General features: G+C 41.5%; 1 long non-coding RNA gene across 1 annotated transcript; it reads right to left on the bottom strand.

Moving 5' to 3' along the window:
* Nucleotides 1–1,632: 1,632 nt before the first annotated feature.
* Nucleotides 1,633–6,230, bottom strand: LOC133235179 (uncharacterized). The gene is made up of 2 exons (XR_009732462.1): nucleotides 6,128–6,230; nucleotides 1,633–2,292 (listed from the first exon to the last, which is right to left on the bottom strand). It is a non-coding gene; the product is annotated as an uncharacterized LOC133235179 (long non-coding RNA).
* Between the last annotated feature and the right edge of the window lie 3,243 nt (nucleotides 6,231–9,473).

Here is a 9,473-nt window from a genome sequence, read left to right as displayed (position 1 = left end):
TTTTTACAGTTGTTTGCTGTTTTATGTTGGTTCTCCCGTATGACAAAGTGAATCATATATATTCACTCTGAGTCTCCCTCTCACCTCCCACCCCACAACTAAGTTTCACCTCATACTGGTCAGAATGACATCATCTAAAAAATCTACAAACAAATCCTGGTGAGGATGTGGAGAAATGAAACCCTCCTTCACTGACTGGTAGGGAATGCTACTTTCAATATCAAATAAACTACGGAGAACTATTTCTTATATTTTCATTCTCAGCTTCTAAATGCCCATTTTGTAAAGCATTCCAGTATTTCACATTTGCCCAATAACATATAAAACTTAAACAAACTGAGCTCCTAAAATATTCTAAAAAATAGTTGATCATAATATTTGTGTTGACTTTACATACCTTTTCTTTTATAGGAAATATAAACTCAGTTTGGCATTAATACCAATTATCTTTATTTAAGGCCACGTTTTCCCCACAGCTGAGGTGCAGAAGGCCAATCAAAGTTATAAATGAAGTGCCTAACTCCCAGAGGCACCCTGAGTTATAATAGACTTTGAAATGAGAAATCTATGAATAATTCAAAGGTGTGGGTTCTCTAGTCGGGGGAGTATTTCCCTTAGCACTACACAATAAAAAATTTAGTTTGCTTTATCTTGAAGGTAGGCAGACTAATGGACTGGAACCAAATGTGGACCACTGGATTTGTTCTGAGGCTTTTATCAGTTCTAATGGAGAGAGATGAAGAGGTCGCGCTTCATATTTTTGATAAATCACACAAGTTTGGTTGGGAATATGCAATCATGTTGCTTTGATTATTTTCTGCTTAACATTATGAAATAAGCTGGTAGTTGTAAATACAGATGAAAGGTTTCCTCATACCCAAACTACATGATTGCTAGTTTACACCTCTGGAGGGGTGTCTGAATAATTGTGAATATTTAAGAGTGTACGGCCTTTGTCATACATGAGGATGCGATTTCCACAGGCTATCACTCTTTCTTTGCGTATTTTTCATACAACTGCTTATTTGGATTGGTTCCAGGGATATGTTGGCTGGTTACCACGTGAGTAAATATGGGCTTGACTTGTGACATAAGTGTCAGAGCCCTTCCTCAAGGCCTAGGTTGGAAGTGGATTCCCATTTGGTGGAGCGAGTCATGCTCTGGGACAGATTCCTCTAACTTGCCAGAAATGTAAGCATTTTATTTGTTTAGAGCTGTATAGCTGCACCAAGATCTCAAGGCCCTTGAGATACATGGAAGCAGAGCTTTGCAAGGGGATGACTGTGATGATGATTTTTGGACCTGGGTGCTGATTTCAGCTTTTTTTTTCTTTTGCACAATGCAAGTACAATCCCAATGTACAGGCCTGTGACATCACCAAAAAAGATTACGTCCTATGATACAAAAATGATAACAATATAATGGTTCCACTCATGTGATTGCTGGCAATGAACTCTTCTTGTCCTATCCCCTCACATATTTCTGGGAGACCCCAAAGAGGTAAATGTTTCATTTATGATCACACACTGAGTTGTTTTCAGAGGACTTAGCTATGTCTGCTCTTCCTCTTTGGGTCTAGTTCCTGCATCACTGATCTTTTGCCCAAGATGTGTACAGACATTATGACATTCATTCATTTAAAAAAATTTTTATTGGAGTATAGTTGATGTACATTGTTGTGTTGATTTCTGCTATTCAGAAAAGTGACTCAGTTACACATATATTCTTCACCATCATGGTTTATCACAGCATACTGAATATAGTTCCCTGTGCTATTCAGGAGGACCTTGTTTATCCACTCTGTGAAAACATATATATTTATACATAATGGTTTGTATCTGCTAATCCCAATACTTCCCTCCCCTTGGCAACTACAAGACTGTTCTCTGTGTGATTTTGTTTGTTTCACAGATCCACTTGTGTCATACTTTATTTCGCATGTAAGTTACATCATATGGTATTTAACATACTCATTCTTGAGTTGTGTATTAGTTCTGACAGCAGCAAATACACCTCTGAGTGTATTTAACTTAACACAACAAATGTTGATCTTTCACAGGTGTAATTCATGCTCCGTGCTTTCCTCGGCAGCCTTCCTCTACATGGTGACTCAGGGATCCAGGAATTTTCCATAGAGGGACATGGGAAACAAATGGCCCCAGAAGTTACCACAAGGAAAGGGTAAAGCTGTATGGGCAGGTATTTCCCTGATTCCTTTACTCAGAACCCAGTTCCATTTGCTCCAACCTAACTGCAAGAGAGGCTGTAGAAATGCAGTCTTTCTGTGCAGTCCTGGAGGAGAAAAAGGAAACACGATTAAGTAAATATGTAACACCGGGAACCAGAGCATTTCCCAGTTCTGTTCCCATGCCTTGGCTATTATAAATAGTGCTGCGGTGACCTCGGGGTGCAGGTATCTTTTGGAAGGATGGTTTTCTCTGACACTCCCCTACCCAGGAGTGGGATTGCTGGATCTCATGGTAGCTCTATGTTTCTTTTTAAAGGAACTTCCATACTGGACTATGTTTTGTCAGAACTTCCCTTGTAGCTCAGTCGGTAAAGAATCTGCCTGCAGTGCAGAAGACCTGGGTTCAATCCCTGGGTCGGGAAGATCCCCTGGAGAAGGAAATGGCAACCCACTCCAGTATCCTTGCCTGGAAAATCTCATGGACTGAGGAGCCTGGTGGGCTGCAGTCCATGGGGGCCTAAAGAGTTGGGCGCAACTAACACTTACTTACTTATACTTACTTCCATACTGTTCTCCATAGTGCATGTTACCAATGTACATTCCCACTAACAGCGTAGTTTTATTTTCTGCAGGCCTTTGTAGCATTTATTGTATATAGACTGTTTAATGACTGGCGCTTCAGCCTATCTCGTTGTTTTGATTTGCATTTCTCCAATTATTAGGGATGATGAACATCTTTTCATGGCATTTTTTTTTCCTGAAGTGTGAGAGGATAATTTAGTTCTTGAAATTGGCTTCATGAGACTGGCCTTGGGTTGAATTACCTCCCGCAGGGCATTTCTTGAGGGCAGGGGTCATTTACAGCCCCACTGGCCTTGAGACACTTGAGTGCCCCAAAATGCGTTTTCAGGTTGTAGTTGCATGAAGCATCCACAAGGCGGCAGCACTTCCTCATGCCCCAGTCTGGTAACTTGGGCAACTAGAGCCTTAGAGAAAGTCCTATTGTGCGATAGTAAATTCCAGTGGAAAGTGCCTGAACAAACAGCCAGGAGAGCTTGTATCTTATTACCTCTTCCATCTTACTGTTGCCTGCTACCCTCAGACAAATCCCAAGCCCTGCAGAAGTGCTGTGCTGAGAATGCTGGGGCGGCCCTACGGAAGGAGGCTGGGAGTGGGTACCCCACCAGCAGGAGACTTGGAGACCAGGTGAGTTTGTTCCTCCATCCTTTGGAGGTGTTGGGCTTGGCTCAGTTGCGGGAGTGCCAGCCTGGATCTGGGGCCCCATCTGAGGGGCCCAGGCATTACCGGTCTAAGGGCGGGGCAGGGGGTGCTCAGGTCAGTGTACACCCTCCCCGGCTCCCTCAGCCCCAGGACAGCCCAGCCTTGGGACGGAGTCTGCTCAGGATCCAGGTATGTGACACCACTCTGGGTCATCTTTCTTTACGCTTTATCCCTTTCTCGCTTTCTCTCTCTCCTCACTCTCTTCCTGTCTCTTCTTCTCTTCCTCTCCTTCTCTTCTCTCCTCTGTTTCTCTCTCCCTCAATCTCTCTTCTTCATTCCCTTCCTGCCTCTTGCTGCCTTCCTATCTCACCGCTTCCTTTCTCTTCCTTTCCTTCCTCCATCTTCTCCCTTCCTTCCCTTTCTCCTTATCTCGATTTCTCTCTCCTCTCCCTTCCCTTCCTTTCTTTTCTCTCTCCATTCCTCCCTTTCTCCTTTCTGTCTCTCCCTTCCCTTCTCCTCCCCTCTTCTTTTCCTTTGTCTCCATCTCTCTGTATCTCTCTTTTACTTCTCTCTCTCAATCACTTATCTCTCCTTTCAGTGTCTCTCCCTCTTCCTTCCATCCTCCCTTCCTCTATCTCTCTCCCCTCTCTCTCCTTTCATTTTTTCTTTTCTCCTGTTTCAGCCTTTCTATTCTTTCTTGCCTGTTTTCCTTTATTCTTTCCATACTTTCACTTTCTCTGTACTTCTCTCACTTTTAAAATCTTTCTCTTCTCTTTTTTTTTCTCTCTTCTCTTTCTCATCCCTCTCTTCCTCTCTTCACCCCTGTTTTCTCTGCATTCATTCCCTCGTCCTTCTTTCCTGTTTTCCTATCTGATTTCCCTTCTTTTTCTTTCTCCTCTCTCCTGCCCTCTCTTTATCTCTGGCACTCTTCCTTTCTCCTCCTTCTCTCCCTCCCTTCTCCATTCCTCCCTATTTTCTCTCTATTCTTTCTCATGCTTTTCTCTCTCCCTCATCCTTCCTGTGATCTTTGTCTTTCTTTGCCCCTCTTCTCCCCTTCTCTCCAGTTGCTCCTTTCTTTTCTCTATTCCTATCTCTTTTTCTCCACTTTCTCTCCCCCCTTTCTCACCTCTCCCTTCCTTTCCCCCTTTCCTTTCTCTTCTCTCCTGCTCTCTCCCTTTTCTCTCCGTTCCCTCTCTACTGTCTCTTCTCTCGTCTCCTTCCTTTTCTCACCTTTCTCTCCTCTTTCTCTCCTCTGTCTGTCTCTCTTTCCCTTGCTGCTTCTCTTTCCTCTCTCCCTTCCCTCCTTCCTCCATACCCTCCTCTGCTTCTGCTCTGTCTTTTGTTCTCTTTCTCATCTCTCCCTTTCTTACTCTCTCTCCCTCAGTTGCTTGCTTTCTTTCCCTCCCTTTCTCTCTCTCACCCTGCCTCTGTCTCTTCTCCTCTCTCTCTCACCACTCTCCTCTCTTGCCCCTTCTACCTTCCTTGTATCTCTTTCCTCTCTCCTTCCTTCCTCCATGTCTTCTTTCTCCCCCTTTCTTGCTCTTTTTTGCTTTCTTCTCATTCTTCCTTCCTTCCTCTCTCCCTTTCCTCCCCACTTCATTTCTCCTTCTCCTCTTCAATCCCGCCCCCCTTTTTCTTTCCTTCTGCCTTCAGTTTCTCTTCCTGTCTTCTCTTCCCTCCTTTTCTCCCTTGTCTCTCTTCTCTTCCCCTCTCCATTCTTTGCTATCACTGTCTTTCTTCCCTCTCTCCCTCCCACCCTTCTCTTTTTCATTTTCGTTTCATTTCTTCCATCCTTTCACAGCATATTTCTCTCCCATTCTTTGGCTTTTTTCTCTCTCCCTTCCTCCCTCTTCTCTCCCTTCCTTCCCCTCTTCCTCTCCATCTCTCTGTCTCTTAATCTTTCTCTCTCCCATTCTATTTCTCTCTCTTCCTTGTCTCTTTCCCTTCACCTCTCTTTCTTCTTTCCTTTCCCTCTTTCTATTCTCTTCTCCCCTTTCTCCCAGTTTCTGTCTCCTCCTGCCTTCCTCTCTCAACTTCCCCCTTCCTCCTCCCTTCCTCTGTTTCCACTCTATCTTCTCTCTCCTTCCTTCCCACCTCTCTCTCTCTCTCTCTCTCTCCTGTTGTCTTTCTCTCCCACCCCATTTCTTTCTCTCTCTGGTCTCTTTCCTCTCTTCCTTCTCCTTCCTTCCCTTCTTTTCCTTTCTCACATCTCCCTGTTTCTCTCTCCTCTTTCGCCTCCTCTCTGTCCCTTAATCACTCTCCCTCTTTATTTTCCCTTCCTCCCTTCTTTTGTTTCCACTCTCTTCTGGCTCTCTCCTTCTTTCTCCATGTCCTTCCTTCCCACATCTTTCTCTCCTGTCTGTTCTCTCTCTGACTCACTCTAATCTTTCTCTTCTGTCTTCCTCTTTCTCTCTTGTCTTTCCCCTCCTTTTCCTTCCTCTCTCTCCCTCTTTTCAATCCTTTCTCTCTTCTTCCTTCCCTTTTTGCCTTTTCTCCCCTTTCTCCCTGTTGCTCTCTCCCTTCCTCTTTTTCTCTTGCCCTTCCTACCTTCCTTTCTGTCTCTCTCCCTCAATCTCTCTCCCTTCCTCTCTCTGTTCCCTCACATGCAGCAGCTTCTTAATATTAATCTGCAAACACAGGAGGAAATGGTGGTCGGGAGCGGGAGTCTGCTCATAGCACATCACTGTCACCAGAAGGGCTCTGAAACACGGGTTTTACCTTTTTTTCATCTTCTTCAGAAGAGTGTGGTGGTGTTGCAGCCAAGGTGGAGCTGGTCAGTTGTAGAGACTTTGACCTATTTTCATTCAATATTCTATTGTAAAGCACCTTAATATGGATTATCAATATGGATTAGCAGATACCATCATAATAAAAGCAGTAACATTTTAAATGTAAATGATATAAAAACTAGACTGATCAATAATAAAACTGGGAACTATCAGAATGAGTATTTTTAAATGTAATAAGACAGTATAGCATTAAAAGAAAAAGATTCCATTCAGTACCAATAAATCAACACATGTGCAACAGTGGCTTAAAATGGTAAGACTTCATGCTTCTTCTGCCTATGATTATTTACTTTTATTTAAGTCTGTAGGTGTGACTTCCCTGGAGGTCCAATGGTTAAAACTCCACATTCCCACTGCATGGTGTGCAGGTTCAATTCCTGGTCTGCAAACTAAGATTCTGCATGCCACAAAGTGTGGCCAAATGAATAAGTCTGAATTTAGGTATTTGTTGGTATTGGTTCTGCTTCTTGATGATACTGAGGCCATAATTTCTGGAATTTCCCTGTCCTTTTATATTTTTCTCCTGTGGTTACAGAGACCACATGATGTGGGATATTACAACAGATTGAATGTATAAACAGATAGTAAAATACAAGATTATGGTGTTTTTATATATATTTTTTGCTTTGGAAAAATACTTTAATATATTATTTCTGTTCATAGATAATGACTGTATTGTTCCTTTTAAATACGTTAAAAATACTAATTTAATTTAAGGTGTTTCAGATTTAACTTCCAAAACAGTAAATATTTAATCCACAAAAGGAAAAGCCTTCCAGGGGAATCCTCAAGAACTATTAAAAGTATTTGAAGATTTCTGAGGCCAACCATCTTTGGAAAACCTGCTTTATAAAAATAAGGCTAGTGATTCATTGTTTATCATACATGATCTTCTCAGTTTATCCTTTGGCTATTATATATTGTGCTTTTAGTTAAGGGAATTTTAAAATTTTTATGGAGTTGTCAGTTTAGCCCCTATATATCTTGTGGGTTTTTTTTTTTTTTTTTTGGTTAAACATATCTCACATTTCTGTTTTTTAGTGCTTAGACATATTATGTTCTATAGTATATGGATTTAACTTTTGTCCACAAAGTCCAGCTGTCTCAACATCATATATTGAATGTCATCCTCTTATACTCTTGTCATTTGATAAATTCCAATGAATGATCAGGATTTTAAATAACCTCTGATTTTCCCTCTAGTGTTTGGATATTTCTGTGCTAGAACCAGACAGACAGCTCTCATGACCACAGCTGTAAAATATGATTTTGACACCCACCTTTTTCGAAAAGAGCTCTTTCTTCAATGTCCTTTCCCACAATTGTACAGATTATGCTCATCTCCTTATTTTTCCAGATAAAATTCAGAGTAACTCTTAAGTTACAAAAGATATACAGTAATACGTTGATGAGAACTGCATTGGAAAGAATTAACTTCTTTATACTTCTGAGTAGTCTAGTAATCCTAGCCATTAGTTCATTCTTATACGTTTTCAGTAAGTATATTCTTATAGATGTTACAGTTTTGCTAGATTTTTAGGAATTTACTGTGTTCTTGTTAACTTTCCAAAAACATATGGTTAGACGTTTAGAATTCTCCATTACTGCAATGCCACAACCAACCTATTTAAGTGTCCCCACTCATTCTCAATTTTCGGGACCTATTTTCATCTGTCCACACTTAACATAATGTTAATCTTTCATTATCATCGTCATTTTCATTATTATTCATCTTTCTGTACTTTTCCTGTCATGCATTAGAAACTCTGAGTGTGAATAATATTCATCCTTCTAACATAAATTTTCAGAAAATATTTCTAAAATGTACCACTATGCCCTGTTTTCCTAAGGTGTCTCTTTTTCTGGGATCTACCTTCTTTTTTTCTAGGTTCCCAAGAGATTTTTGAGGCAGTTCTTTTCCTTTTTCATTCTTAGAGGTTCTTAAGATCGGATTGCTCCAAACAGAACTGAGCAGCTTAGTGAATGCACTGGATAATGTGAACATCATGTACTTTCCTGGAGTAAAAAGGAAATAGATATAGAAAAACTTGAAAAGAATTTCAACACTCTTAGTGGTCACGCATTGTGCAAAATTGTCTGGCCTATATACTTCTGGGCTAATCCAGCGCTTTCGGAGAATAAATTTAGATCCTTTAGCAAAAACTTCAGATGTAATTCGAGTTTTATGTAAGATGCCCTGAAAGAAATGGTTTACTTAATTTATAAATTTAGCTTTCTTGCTTATGGGACAAAGAAAGCATATATAATGTTCATAGCAAGCAGCATGGGCTCTTTCATTTAGCTATTTAACTCAATTAACATCTAATGGTAAAACAACTGCCTAAAATAGAGTCAAAGTTTTATGCTCAAAGCCCCACATCACCAAGTGGGGCTTGACTTAATTATAGTTTCAGCTCTCTCAGAAAGAGAATCTTCAACCAGTCAATCAAGGGTCTTCCATATCACAGAGGCCTCTCATCCCATAAAGGAAAGAAAGTTTGCAATCACCAACTGCTTCGTTTTGCCTAGTATAACTCCTTGTTCGTGCTCCCTTTTGTCTATAAAGTTCTTTCATTTGCCCAGTTCCTCAAGGCTTCTATCTGCTAGATTGGATACTGCTCAATTTGTGAATCATTTAATAAAGCCAAGAAGGTCTTTACATTTTACTTAGTCGACTTTGGTTGTTGTTTAAAGGTGCCGATGGGATCCAAAGGCCACTGACTTTGGACAGCTTTGGCAAGGCAACAACTAGAAACACAGGTATTGGTACCCACAAACTCTTTTTGTTCTCTTTTTCATGATTTCCAAGAGCCTGGGTTAAGTTCCTCTCAAATCCAAGTTCTGCTCTCTCTGCACTGAGCTCCTAATCTAAATGGCCTTCCAGTCCGGGTTAATGGCAGTGCTGGGAGGCTCTACTGGTCCTCAGCCCTGGGTTAGTCCATGCTCCCAGGGCAGAGCCTGATGGGTCACCTTGAGCTGGCAGATGGCTCCGTCTGGAACCTGAATCTTCAAGCCTTGGTTAGTCTGCATTTGTGGGGGTCTGCTGGTTGGCTCGGTGCGCAGTTCCACTTTGCAAACGTCTGGTGGTGTGCACCTACCTTTGCTTGGCTAGTCTGCAGTAACGCCTCTTATGACTGTGGACACCAGCTAATCAGTTTCCTTAGTTACTGATGTTTTCTGCTAATGTGCACATGAGATAAAGGGATAACAGCTCTATCATAATAGGCCTCTGGGAAGCCAGAGCTGCACAACTGACAGGCACGGACTGGGTTCAT

Source organism: Bos javanicus, chromosome 22 (genome assembly GCF_032452875.1).
Source record: "Bos javanicus breed banteng chromosome 22, ARS-OSU_banteng_1.0, whole genome shotgun sequence".
Taxonomy (NCBI): Eukaryota; Metazoa; Chordata; class Mammalia; order Artiodactyla; family Bovidae; genus Bos; species Bos javanicus.
Note: the sequence above shows the minus strand (reverse complement) of the source record. Positions and strands in the feature narration are given on the sequence as shown.